We start from the raw sequence: 13,968 nt of genomic DNA on the forward strand, positions 1-13,968 counted from the left end.
TCATTCTCAATTGAATTACAAAATCAAAAACATCACTAAGAATTGGAAAATTCTGAATGTGCATGACAGTGAAGTACTTCCACCTCCAATTATAGCATACAGGAGGAATAAAAACCTACGCGACATGCTAGTACATACCAGGCATAATGTCGGCAAAACATGTCTCCAGACCACCCTTACAGGATTGCCACCTATTCTGGGGAATCACAAATGTGGTTCATGCCACGCTTGTAACGCTGCCATGGTTACAGACACCATTAACTATAAGGGCAAAACATTCAAATTGAGAGATATGAGCAATTGCAGAAGCCGCAATATCATATACATCATTTTTTGCCCATGGGAGTTGGCCTATATAGGAGAAACAAGCAGAGACTTCCGCACTAGATACAGTGAACATAAGTCGGCCATACGTACACACAATCTCTGCTCCCATGGTCACACATTGTTTGGAGACAAACCACAATGAACAAGATCTTCGTTGGTGCATTCTGGAAAAAAAATCAAAATCAAACCGGGACAACCGAACGAAGCTGTGCGAAAACGTAGAGAAACTTTTTGGATTTTCACATTGGACAGTGTTAAAAATGGATTAAATGAAGAAATTATATGGAATATTACAAACCGTTAGATCTGTAACTGCACGTGTATCCCTACGTGACATTCTTCATTATTAAATTCTGCGTTGTCATCTCTTGTATGATCGCCCTTAAAACAGACTGTATACCAACAGGCCCATATCATGTTATACATCTTTCACTTAGCCGGGCAGTCTTATATTCTGGTTTAGCTAAAATGTCATTAGATCGTGTGACAACCAATCTACAATAGCTCTATTTAATTTATTACATTAATTATAGCTTTGACATTCTTAGGCTTTCCCGGTCGCTTCGATATCATGCCCCTATGTGTATTATGGAAAAAATTGACGAATGACATGCCTTATTAAAATATTTTCATATCTTTTTCTTTCTTCCGCAATAATTGGGACAGTGCTGACATAAGATACATTTGGAAATTTTTCTTGTTGGGGGTTTCAATTGTAGACCCTTCACTTCAAATTTCTACACTCATAATAATATATGGGGTGTATCTATGGGTTTATACAACAGCGTGTAGTCTCGTTTCTATATCTATTAAGTTCCTTGGTAAACGCTATCTACACGAAAATCTACCCCACTTTCGTAGTCCCATTTCTATGCCTACCAGCACGCTCTGACCTCACGCATAGGTCAGGAGGCCAACACGCATGCGTGGCGTCTCCTTCCTTGTCTTTAAAATCAGTAACTCCAGGAAGATGATCTACGTACACTTCGGAAATGGTATGAGAGACGTCGCTCCGGTTCAGAAGACACTATCCGGCCCGATCGAAAGATGAGGAGATAAGCGCCATGTAAATTGATAAGCTGATTTATATTACTCCCATCCAGCTTCTAATTTCCTAACACGCTATCCCCTTATAGATCGGCTATCGATTTTTATCAATTTGGACAGGTATATATATATATATTTTTTTTTTTTTCTTTTTTTCTTGGTATAGCTATGGAAAGTTTAGCAGGCCATGTTAAGCTCCAATCTCACTCGGCCTTTACTTAGAATAGCAGCATTGATTTGGACTTCGATATGCATGTCAATCGTAGACCGCAACGCGTTATAAGTAGCACCTCTCGATCTGACACCATTTTTAGCTCATATTATATACTGGGATTAAAGACACTCAATAAGGCTGTAACTCTTTCTACGTAATTTGCACAGTTATATGCATTATTATCCTGTCATCATACCGAAAAAAAATTTTGCAACAGCATGCAACGAAGTACAGCCCTTTAGTACATATAGGGAACCTTGAGCCTTAATATTATGAGGCGTTCACCATCAACAGCTACTTTCTGCAGTTAGAACATGTAGCTCATCCTTCCTTACGGATATAACCCCCACTGCTCATATTAAATCAAGAGCATTTTGACCATCCACATTGCGCAACTCCTATTTTCTAATATAGAGGACAGCTTTGCCTACAGTAAGGAATTCCGGCTAATCTAGAACAGACCGTTCTGAATGACACTAGGTAGTTATTCATTTTGACTTAGTTCTTTCCCCTATGACCAATCGATATGGACGGAGCAGGATGTCCAATGCTTACCTAGTGCTCATATGTCTCGTTAAATTCATTATTACATGGCTTTGTTTCTAGGAGGCCCACTTTTGTGAAATCCCAGCAGTAAATTTTATCATCGCCTAAACCATGACTTTGAACCAAGGGTCCCACTATCGGCTGTAAAATGGAAAATCGCTTAATTCTGAGTAAGTATGGGATTATCCTAGATAAGCATAGTCACCGTATCTAGATTGACAGTAGGTAACCATAACAGCACTGTAACATTGTTATTTTTATATTTGTAGATCACTAATCCCGGTCTTCCTTCAAACAATATCGCATCTACGTAATCAAGCTCTGAAATCTGACTAGGTATCATTACTATCTCATTTTGCTAACCCATTCTCAGCATACCTTATAAAATATGGCCTGTAATACTAATAGATTAAATTCATCTCTCCAGCATCGACGTCTGCCATCGCCACCTTAGACATCACGCGTGAAATTGTCCTAGCTGGAAATTCTGATTATGAATATTTCGTCTGATCATTAATAGTAAGGGATAGCATTTTGCTAAATTCGATTGCAGATCACTTTTCTTTCATGGTCTCTTTATATCATGGTGATCATCTCTCTTGGCACATCGATGGTGTATTTGGAACAATTCTGGGGTCTGTTTTCATCTTTTTTTCTTTATAAACACGCCTTACTTTGGTCAAAATTGTTCGTATTAACATGGTTTTCCTTTCACCCTGAGATTCTGAACTTATCATGCACTGATACACCACCTTTATAAAAAAAACTGACAATGTTTAGGCATAGGTTGACCATTAAGTAAATGTATATTTTTTGTTACATTTTAGGTATCCCTACTCTGTACAAGTCCGATGACACTTTATCCTAGTTGGGCGAGGTCCTGAAGAAGGTGGTCCTATTACATACTACCCCACCGAAACGCGCGTAGACCACGTGCGCCCTGACCTTTTGAGATTGTGGTCACTATTACCAATTGTAGGAGATTTGTTATCACTCCAATATCCCCCATACCCACAAAATATTAGTGTTATGTACAAATGTGAGAGTAATTGTGTTATGAGTGTGGTTGTGAGTGTAGTTTGTGTCTTGGCCGAGTAGGGTAGATTTTTTATATTATCCCCTTTTTTTCCTTGTTCAAAGAAAAGCACATGATTATCGTTATAGGAAATGATTTGTTCAGTAGTAGTAAATAATGCAATTTGATGTATAACGGTTATTATAGCTTGATTCTTGGAAAGGAATGTATAAATAAAATAAAAATGAATATTTTTACAAAAAAACAAAAATTGTATGTATTGATAAATTAAAGTAAAAAGTACTTAGGCACCAGCAGCATTGGTCAACCCATGCACAGATGCACTCTGCGATAAAAGAAATATAGGTCTGTGAGGAGTTTTAGTTGTATCATAATTGTATAGATGAACCAAGAGTGATCTAAATTTTATTTAACTTAGTTATATACAGGTGTATAGCTATATAAAATTCAAAAGAATCATTCTGAAAATTGATCCATATAAACATGAAACTATTCCCTTTAGATTAAACAAAGAAAAAACTGTTTTTGATAAATACAATTGTTGTGTATATATATACTTTCTGCTTTGCACTTTGAGACATTGATGTACCCAAATTTATACCCTGTATTGAACCACCAATAGCAATTGTAGAGCTTGTATCTAGCCTTCCTCTTACCCTTTATGTAATTTTCCCTACAGCTAGCAAGTTTCATTGTTTTCCGTAGGGGTCCACTTCTTTACAAAACCATAATTCTCACAGCCTGCGTGAGGGGATAGCTTTAACAGGCTTGGCCAGCCACTGATTGATGATTCAGTGTTCCTGTGCTAAAGGGACTATGCTAAAACCTTTTTATTAATTCACTCTTTTGTTCCAGCTTCTCTTTTCACTTTTTTTCACTATTGCATGATATTTACAACATTTTAACTATCATAAAAATAGTAGCAATACAATGGCAAATCTCAAAACCTTTGGCTTTACTGATGACTTAATGTCCATGGTAGGCAATTGAGCCCCTTTTGGCCAACAATCAACCACAAAAATCCAGATAGAAATGAAGATCTTAAACAACTCACGGCATTAAAGAAAAAAAACAAAAGGATTTTATTACATGGCCAAAACTTGCTTGAATATCTGCGGGTGGAACTCCCCAAGCTTTGAGAATTAGAAATATTCCAGGGCTGTTTCTACAACTAAAAGCGTTTGTAGAAAAATGGTTTATGATTGCGAACCAGTGTTCGAGAGACCTTATGATGCTCATTGTGGAAGTGGCGAAAGAAGTTACAACTCATCTCTAAAATTGCAGATCTAGAGAATAAAATTAAAAACCGCTCTAGATGATGCAAAGAAAAAACTTGAGGAAATCAACCTAGAGATTAATTCCTATACGGAGTAACTAAATAAAAGAGAAAAAAACCAGACAAATAAAAAAAGGATATCAGTTTCTCTAGCAAGGAAAATACTTATCCATATCTATGAGAGAAGTATTATTCTCAGCAGGGAGGGGGAACAACAGGAACAATATGGCTTTAGGCAAAACTATAGGAAAGTAACATTTTCCGACACGTTGGACTCAGATAATGAAAATGCCCCTAGCCAATTTGACTCCAGAAATAGCAGATACACAGCTAGACCTTACCAAACCCAGCAGCCTTTTTTAGGAAGGTGCAATCAAACAAGAGGCAATTGGAAGTCATAATATCAGCCCCAATACCGGGGAAATCATCAGAACAACCAGAACCAATATTTGGTCACACGCAACTCCCAACATTGGAGGGAATAACAGAAATTACCATATTTAATCTAAGTACATCCTACATGATCCCTGCCTCCTACTCTTGTTATCAAAAGGCCTGACATTTGTTCCTCAATCAGGCATTAACAAGTTAGAACTATTTGGAAATTTAACAGCATTCTTCAGGAAAATCAGTCTCAAGTAATTTTTTGCTCAAATTCCATCTGAGACACAACCCAAAAGATCAGGGCTGATGTTTAAATCAACTTTTACACCTACCACGGAGCAAGTACCACCTGAGGTATTAATATTTGAACAAGTGGTACACCAAAAAATGATTGCTGCAACAAAGTATGTCCAGAGAACACATTACAATTTACGAGAAAAACATCAAGCTCTAAAAAACACCCCAGACATCACTAAGAAAAGTTGAGATGAGGGGGAAGGAATTGTCGTCCTGGACACAAGTTATGTATCCAAAGATGCAGAATGACACCAACTTTTATATAAAAATAAAAATCACAAAAAATCCTGCAGATAAAATAAAAGCAAAGATTCAAAGATTGACTAGTAAGGCACTCCGAGATGGGCACACTATCACAGATGTGCCCATCTAAAAGTTCAACACCCCAGAATGGCCAGTCTCTATGGTGTACCTAAAATGCACAAGAATGAGAAAAACCCACCATACAGACCCATTGTCACCACAATAGATCACAGAACCTCTTTCCAAATACCTGAATGCCATTCTGCGTCCGCATGTCAATAAAACCCCAGCATATGTCCAGGACAAGGCTTATTATAAATCTAGTAGAAGACATCCCTTTTAATTCACAATAGTGAATGGTAACTATGGACATTGAAAGCCTGTATAGCAACATCCCTATACCAGGGGCCTTGCAAGCAGTACAATGGTTCATTGAAACCATGTATATTGACAGCAATGAAACGTTCATTATTCAGTGTCTTAAAATAGTCCTGAGGAGACTATGTTTGAGTTCAATGGCCAATTACACAAACAAGTGAAGGGTGTAAGCATAGGCGCGTGTTGCGCACCTACCATGGCAAATATCTACATGGCCCGATTTGAATACACACACATCTGCAATGAAGTGGCACCCTTTTTTGAATCCATCTGGAAATGGTCCCCCTACATAGACTAGATCTTCTTTATCTGGGCAGACAGAGGATACACTAAAAGAGTTTCTATCATGGTTAAACCTATGTGACACCAACATACGGTTTACATCGAATTTTAGTAATGTCCAGATAGAGTTTTTGGATATTATTATTAAACATGTTTCAGGAAAACTTGCTGCCGATCTGTTTACAAAACCAACAGCACGTAATACGTTGCTGTATTATGACAGCTTCCATCCCACATCCCAGAAAAACAGTATCCTTTTGGGCAATTTCTGCGCTTGCGTGGAAATTGTACCAGCACTCGGGATTTTGACGCAAATGCGCTAACCATCAAAGAGAAATTTATGGCATGAGGGTACCCTCTTAAACTAGTTAGGGACTCATAAAAGAGCCAGATTCTACCATAGACAGCACTTATTAACAAATAACGATTGCATGCACCTCCTGAGGCGGAAGCCGGGAGCACGACTTGATCCTTTTTAAAATGGTTTGTCACAAATAAATTGCTTTTTTAACTCACCACTTGCCTCGAGTTCCCTGCACAGCGGATTTATCGCTGCCGCGGCTCGAGTTTGGAAACCACCTCTTGACGCCATTTCGGCGAGTGCCGATGCCACGCCCCTTCTCAGAGGCCACGCCCCCCTCCGCCATCTTACCCCCTATAAATCATGTGCTTCCCTCGGACGTGCTGCGGACGAGCTGAGCGGGTGCGACGATTGCGCGCCAAAGGCGCGCCTAAGGCAAGCCCGCCTGCGCCCGTCCGCGACCGGCCGGGCATAGGGCCGCCCCACCATGCTCAAACCACAAAATACTCCTCTGCTCAACTCTACAAATTCCAAGGCCCGTGGCCTTTAGCTGACCCTGTGACTGAGCACATCGACCGATTGGGATGGACTGCTTCGCGCTCTTCCCCTTCTCTCCCGCTCTCGCCCTGCTCTCCTCCTCCCCGCCCCCCCTTAGCCCTCCCCCTATCCCACTGCTTCCCCTGAGCTCACTACCCTCTCCATCTACTATCTTACCACCAGGCCAGCTGTCAAGCATTGTCAAGAACTCTTTGTCTTACTGGATACGCACAAACCAGATCTCTTATTTCTCACAGAGACCTTGTTTTGTGACAGTTCCCTCGCCTCCCTGCTAGCTGCTCTCCCCGCCACTTATTACGCGCTGCGCACCGACCGACCCTCAGGCAAACCGGGCGGTGGTGTCGCCCTGATCACCCGCAGAGAATTCTCCTTCCAGCCTCTAACCTTTTCCTCCATTGGCTCGTCAGACTTCTTAGTTGTTCGTTCCCCATCCCTTACAATTCCACTTACCTGCCTACTCATGTATCGCCCCCACAACCCTCTCAACTCTTTCTCGCTGGGTTCCAAGATCTTGTGGCCACCTTAGCGGTCAACAATTCTTCCATCATGGTACTAGGCGACTTCAATTTTTGGCCCTCAGATCCCGCAGAATGCTCCACCTCCAAAGGATTCTCGGACACCCTTCGTTCCCTCAATTTCGAGTCCCACATCCACTCACCCACTCACATTCAGGGCCACATCCTTGATCAGATCTGGTCCCTCAACTGTCCTATAAGTTCCTTGTCCATCTCCCCATGCCCCTGGTCCGACCACTATTTCTTTTTCCCTACACCTTAGCCCAGCCACCAAGCCCTCTCTTCCCAAAAACATCTGGGCACGCTCTTGGAGCCAGGTGGACCCGGCTTCTCTCTCCACCACACTCTTCCTCCTGTACGAGCTTACTCGGCCAGCCAATCTCTGCGCAAGCAGACTATCAAATCCTGGCTTCTGTCAGGCTGCGACTCGGTCGCCCCTCTCAGGAGTGTCTCCTCCAGACGGGCGAATGATGCCAACCGTTGGTTCAACGAGGAATTGAAGGCCTTAAACTTACAGTCCGTCATGCTGAGCGAGCCTGGAGGCGAGATTATTGCCCCAACCTTAAAGCTCAGTTCATCACCCTCTTGTCTCAATATAAAAAAACTATTCTGACCACTAAAACGGCCTACTTCTCCTCTAAAATCTTGGCTGCCGAAAACCAGCCCAAAGAAATCTTCTCTATCCTCCACGACCTCGCCTACTCTGATAGAGCCACCCTCAAACCCTCCCCCTCCCAGGCTCCATGCGACTCCCTTAATACTTACTTCTTGGATAAAATCTCAAAAATCAAGGCCAATATCCCCCCCACCTCCCCTTCTTTCCTTGACCCACGATGTCCTCCAGTCGAGGCTCGCCTTGACTCATTCCCCCTTCTGACGGAAGAGACTTTCCTCTCCCTCCTCCCCTTGGTTAAATCTGGCTCCCCTTTAGACCCTTGTCCTGCTCACATCCTCAGGCACATCCACTCGATCTGTGTGCAACCCCCGATCCCCTTTCTGAACAGCTCTCTGTCTCAGGGCATTGTCACTCCATCCCTAAAATCAGCCATCATTGTCCCCATCCTCAAAAAACCTGGTGCCGACCCTTCCGCTCTCGTCAACTACCGCCCCATCTCTCTACTACCCTTTCTAGGAAAGGTATTAGAGCAACACGTGTCCAGAGCGCTCACTGCCTTCGTGGAGGAAAACGGGGTGCTAGCCCCCCGCCAGGCCGGTTTCCGCCCCACAAACTCCACGGAGTCTGTGGTGCTCTCGTTCCTCGACAACCTCAGAGCGGGCATGGACACCAACCTCCCCCAGGCCCTTGTCCTCCTTGACCTCTCCGCCACCTTTGACATGGTTGATCACTCCATCTTACTCTCCCGTATCAGGGCGGACGGGGTTGGAGGCTCCGCCCTGGTCTGGCTGTCCTCCTTCCTCAGGACCGCACCCAAGCTGTGCTCCTGGGTTACTTCTCGGCGGAGCCACGGAAGATACAATGTGGGGTCCCTCAGGGCTCCTCCCTTTCCCCACTTCTGTTTAATCTGTACATTGCCCCCCTCATCTTTGCCCTTCAACAAATCGAGGTCTCCGTCTATAACTATGCGGACAACCTCCAGCTCATTTTTTCCTTGTCATCATCCCGAGTCCATAACCAAATTTCAATCTATTATGATCTTCATCCGAGACTGGATGAACCACAACCACCTGAAATTAAATCCAGACAAAACCGAGCTGGTTTTGACGGGTGGTTCCTCCAGTCCCTGGAATCTCCTCTTTTGGCCGCCCTCCCTAGGTCCCCCTCCCTCTCCATCTTCGTCCGTGAAAACACTTGGAGTCAAACTGAACGATCAACTCCCCCTGCACTCCCAGGTCAGTTCAGCGGTGTCCTCCTCTTTTCTTTCACTTCGCACCATTCGAAGGGTCTCCTGCTTCTTTTCTTTCTCTGCCCTAAAGCTCATTGTCCTGGCAATGGTTCTCTCGCTTAGACTACAGCAACGCCCTATACTGTGGCATGCCCGCATACAGTATGCGGCGACTACAGCTGGTCCAAAACCAGGCTGCCCGCCTAGTCTACAACCTGGCCAAATCCCATCACGTCACGCCGCTCCTCAAGTCTTTACACTGGCTCCCCATCCAAGAACGATCCCAGTTCAAGATGGGCTCTATCACTTTTCAGGCCCGGGCTGGTTCCGCCCCTGCCTTTATCTCCTCGGAAATTAAAACCTATGCCCCAGTCCAGGAACTACGCTCTTCTTCCCAACATCTGCTGACAGTTCCCAGTTTTAGGCACAAAAAGTGGGGGGGGGGGGGCTCAAAATTCTCCACACTCGCCCCCTCCTTCTGGAACTCCCTACCAGCCCACCTCAGATCTTCCACCGAATACTCTCACTTCCCAAAGACGCTGAAAACCTTTTTATTCCTACAAGCCTTCCCACTTTAAACCTCTCCACTCCCTCTTGACTTTGTTCTCTAAAGGTTCAGCACTCCATAGCGCCAAGAAACCGCCAGGTGAACGTGCGCTTTTTAAATGTTTTAAACTCAAACAAAAAAAGATAAGTCCGAATTAGTGTTTATCACAAGACACTATGCTGAATGCTCAAATCTGACAAATCATTTCATCGAATTGGCACATTCGGAATATAAACAAGGAATTGTATAAATTATCTAAACCCCTGTATGCCTATCGAACAAAAACTTGAAAGACCTGATAGTGAGGTCACGCATGCCCCCCAAAAAACAGCCAATACAGAGAAGGATTGTTGGATCCACACCAGTTATAGGGAATTTCAGGTGTGGTACATGTAAGGTTTGTCCACTAGCTTTAGAATCGGACACCATAGAACTAATTGGAAAACATTATCAAAGTGAAACTCATCTCAAATTGCAAAACAAAAGACATAGTGCATCTGCTTATTTCCCCATGTGGGTTAGGCTATGCGGGTGAAACAGCACACATGCCCAACATGCATCGCTCTGCAATCCGCACAAAGAAACTGGCAGCCCCTCTGGTTGAACATTATCCACACTCAACCACACAGAAGATATCAAGTGGTTCATAATTGAAAGAATTCCACCTAAGCAAGGCTACAGTAGTGAAGCGGTCAGAAAGAAATGTTAGGTATATTGGATTTTTACTTTAGTTACCTTCAAGAGAGGCTTAAATCAGGAAATACCATGGGAACAAGCGATATTATTCAATAGAAGATCACTTGTCCAATAGACTATGTCCATACTGTCAATGGAAGAAATCCATGGAATCAAACAAAATTACTGTACCACTAGAAAGATCACTAGCCAAAGGGAACTGAGACCCATATGGTCAAAAATAAAAACTATAAGTCGCTCATGTAGGTTCCCCAATATATGCAAGGACACCCACGAATCACATTTACTATATTATATATGCCAACAACTGAACCTACCATCACAAAATAGATAGAGGTCTTAACATTGAGGCATGTAATCCTATTTAAACTACCACTAATCTGAAAACTGATGATCACCTCTTGAGACAGGGACACCTCGCAAGATAGTAACTGTACATATGGATCTTGAGATGCAAGGCATTTTGTGTTCATATGGAGATTTATTTATATTTTTTATTGTCCATATTCCAACTGTTAATGTTCTACACACTTTAAGACACTGGCAGATAATTCCCTTGTAATATCAAGGAGTTCACTATGACCGGATCATATTGAAACTCACCCCCTTAAATCAGACGCAAATGAGCCCAGAACTCCACTTCAAGATGGCTCAGACCAATTTAGTCCTTCGCCTATTTTCATCACGTCTCGCGCCCATGAACATCACGGACGCATAATGAGGCGTTGCATGCTCCAGCCATGTGACCCTTAAAACACTGCAATTACTGGTAAACCAACTTTCCCAGGTTCCCGAGTATACAGCGCGCCAAGGAGACTCCCATACCGATGCAATTAAGTACCCTGCCAGCAAACACACTGGACTATACGTGCCAGGCATATGCCGGGACCCACCCATTTCATCTATTTTGTTCTAACATAACGTATGAGTTTTCCCTTGTTACCACCCAAAGTGAGTGCCCAATGCATCAGGTAGTTAAGTACTCACCATGCACTATTCGCGTAGTTATAGTGGCAACTCTTCTAAATATATTGGATAATTTCAATATAGCCGTGCTGGGTTCCCCCAGAATGCATACATACTGGGATGTATAGGATAGTACTCCAGTCCTTGTCCATTAAGGAACCAGCTTAGAACCCCAGGAGTCTATACCATCTTGGAACAGACTTAGTTCTTCAGTAAAGGATTGACCATGTGATAATCGTATCACGTTAAAGATATTACTAGTAACATCATGTACTTCTAATTGTTTAGACCTCCAAAATAGAATTTACACTTCCATGTGTTCTAGGATATGCCCTATAGTGAATAGTAGGGGCCAGAACTACTATTCCATCCACCTTCAACAAGAGTGCCGGTATCTAATGAAATAGAGAAACGACGCCACATACCAATATATTTTTCAAGTAAGTTTACATCCACATTAAGCCACACAACCAATTAGGACCCACAATCATATACGCCTTTAAAACTTACAATAACTGAATATCTGTCCCTTGCAGCTACAGTGGACATATCGACCCGCATTGTCCGTTCAATATCCCCGCCTGTATAGTCCTGACAAGAGGAGCCGATAACGGCAGTAAGTATCTACCCACAAGGGACACCAGTTACTAACACAAAGTATCAATTAGGATCCACCACTGATACTGTACTTTTATATACACAGAAATGTCAATCACCTATTTTTGATACAGCTAACTTCCGAAGGAGACAACTTCATACTTCTGATTAAATCACTAGTACTACTCGATTTAATTGCTACACAGGTACACTTTATTAATCATTCATTAACTGAATGGAACCGGTGCAAAGAAGTATGTTCATATACTTTTTCAAATATAAATTTCTCTATCCCGTATAATTGTTTTTAAATAGATAACACCCTGCCTACACAGGAGCACTCACCACCAGACAAAGTGCTGCTTCCTGCATTTACATTAGGTACATCTTTCTTAATCTTGTTAACATTATCCCAATCTGTGGCGGTTTACAAGGACAACCAACCCCAACCCTCTGGTATCTACCGTGAGTTAGACGCCATTAGTGGATAAAACTACTAACTGCTCAAGCAGCCCATTAAATACATCCCTTTTACATTTTTCTTCCCCACTTCACTAGTGCTGTACATATATATATATATATATATATATATATATATATAATTGGGATATAAGGAATTCTACGTCAGAATCATGGTGGTGGCTATCTAAATCTGCTTGGCATTGTAATATCACTTGTTTTTAAATTAGAATGTCCCTTTACCATACCTGCACAGCTGATTCGCACCTGAAGCATGATCTGCTCTTAATAAACGAGAGTTTCTATTACAGGCTAAAACATATGTTCACACCATGTCAATTGTGTGTTTGTTATAGAGAAAGTTGAGAAGGTTCCTGATGAAGGCAATATTGCCGAAACGAGTGTAGTGTTTTTACCTACCGCAAGCCATGGAAGTGTTTTCACTTTCTACCTTCTCTATCTCTTAAGCTATGCTTTGTATAGTGATGTATTTTTAGTCATTTTTTGTATGTCGGTTTCAAATTTATGAGTTTGTCTATGTATGCTTTATTTTCAGTTTCGTGATTGTGCACTGCTGTATTGTATAGATGAAGTTGAATAAAATTTAGATCATGGTTTGTTCATTATATACATGTGTAGATCTATATAAAATTTGATAAAAACAACAATTTTGACATGTGTATATATACTTTCTGCTTTGCACTTTTAGAGACATTGATGTGCCCAAATTTATAGCCTGTATCAAACCACCAATAGCAATTGTAGAACTTGTATCAAGTCATCCTCTTACCCTTTCTGGCATAGGTAAAGCCATGGTTTAGGCAGCTGAAGGTCACCATGAGGCTGAATCCTTACAGTTTGCCCAAGCTCTGAAAGAGGGGAAATCCATTTGTCTTCATAGATGTCCTGTGGCAGCTTGCCAATGAACAGCCCAGAACCAGAAGGGGGGGGGGGGGGGGGGAATTTGCTGTGCTGCCACCGACCATTCACCTGCACCAGGGCGTTTCCAGTTACTATGACCCAGATCATCAGTGCACGGTGATCCACATCTCACACTGCTCATTTTCCATCTCACCGGCTTCACTTCATCTTTTGCTGTTCTGCCACTCACACGCAGATTCCTCCTTTGCAAACTTGAAAGGATGGGAGTCACTAGGCAATAAGAGAGCAGGTGAGAACCATCCTACAGTGAGCTATTATGACTGAATTCTTCAGGGCGAATGCAGCCCAAATGGCCTAATCATAAGATATGAACCTAAGATCTTTCTAGATAAACTGTTCAGGAAGGACTGGCCCCCCCATAGCATGGAAATATAGTAGGGATTGGCGTATGCTCATCATACACACCGCAAATAGACTTTTGCACGCCCTGGTCATAAAAATCAAAACCAGTTAAGATTTCCTGAAAAAACACAACTCCAGATATTAACTTCATCCTGTTTTTTTCTTGGATGT

General features: G+C 42.3%; 1 long non-coding RNA gene across 3 annotated transcripts in view; it reads right to left on the reverse strand.

The window, feature by feature from the left end:
• The window catches only part of LOC146782845 (uncharacterized), a 414,494-nt gene that overhangs the window by 340,570 nt on the left and 59,956 nt on the right, over window positions 1-13,968 (reverse strand). The gene's annotated exons all lie outside the window — the stretch shown is intronic.

This window comes from Triturus cristatus, chromosome 12, assembly GCF_964204655.1.
Source record: "Triturus cristatus chromosome 12, aTriCri1.1, whole genome shotgun sequence".
Lineage (NCBI taxonomy): Eukaryota > Metazoa > Chordata > Amphibia > Caudata > Salamandridae > Triturus > Triturus cristatus.